At 41.5% G+C, this 1083-nt stretch overlaps 1 protein-coding gene across 2 annotated transcripts in view; it reads left to right on the forward strand.

Moving 5' to 3' along the window:
• The window catches only part of LOC121922974 (zinc finger protein OZF-like), a 109687-nt gene that overhangs the window by 24398 nt on the left and 84206 nt on the right, over window positions 1–1083 (forward strand). The gene's annotated exons all lie outside the window — the stretch shown is intronic.

Here is a 1083-nt window from a genome sequence, read left to right on the forward strand (position 1 = left end):
GTCCAGCGAGGGTTTCAGCTGATCCTTGTGGCATTTGTTGAATTTTTATTTCTGTCTTTCACTGTGGTCTGCCATATCTTATTCTATTTTTTTTTGTAGGTGAGGCTGTCAATTTTGTCCCAATCTTCGGTGTTTTTCCTTTGACTGATGCTGAGGTGGAGTGATAGCAGCTCCTTGTCTGTGTTAGCCAGTTCTTTGCGGGTGGTGTGTATTTTTCCCCATAAACATGTTCCATTTGGTTGTAGGTACGGTTAACCTGTGGGGATTTTAAGGTCCTTTTTGCTGTGAGAAAGTGTGGTACGGTATCTTTGTCTCTGCAGCGTAGTAGGAAGGTTAGTGAGCAGAGTAGATGTGCTCTCCTGGTCCATAGTTTTTCCAATCTCTGGGTGTCTTAGAACAGTTTCTCCCCATAGCGATCTTCTAGAACATGGCCTCATAGCCCAACAAACCTACAAAAAACTATGGATGCTGGCCATGAAAGCCTTTACAAATAGGGGAATATTCAAACATGTCCCACTCTATAAATATTCTGAAGTGATGAAATAATATTTGCAATGCAGCATGTGTTTTCCTTGTCTTTTGCTTTGTCACTCTCAGGATGAGTGCTATTTTCTATTGCAGGTGACCTTTGCGGATGTGACAGTATATTTCACATTGGAAGAATGGGAACTATTGGATCAGAACCAGAAATGTTTATACAAGGAAGTCATGATGGAAAACTATGAGAATGTGTCTTCCTTGGGTAAGAAACATGAGCCCATTTTCCTTCTTATGGAGCTGAGAATCCTTTCATATCACATTGTCATATCACTATGATTCCACTTTAATTGTCATCGCAACATCCTGTGGAATCCTTGGATTTTCAGTTTCGTGAGGCATTAGATCTCTCCAGTTGAGAAGTTGAAATACCCCCTAAATACTCGCTTCTCGGCCTTTTGGCTAAGATCAAGTGTAGTAACTACTCCCTAAATACTCAGTAAACTGACAATCCTGCGATTATGTAGAAAGGAGCCATGGCAGCTAATACGTTTTGCCGCCAAATGCTCCTCAGCACCCCCAAGACCTAGTTTACTGAGGTGTTTT

Source organism: Sceloporus undulatus, chromosome 2 (assembly GCF_019175285.1).
Source record: "Sceloporus undulatus isolate JIND9_A2432 ecotype Alabama chromosome 2, SceUnd_v1.1, whole genome shotgun sequence".
In the NCBI taxonomy this organism is placed as follows: Eukaryota; Metazoa; Chordata; class Lepidosauria; order Squamata; family Phrynosomatidae; genus Sceloporus; species Sceloporus undulatus.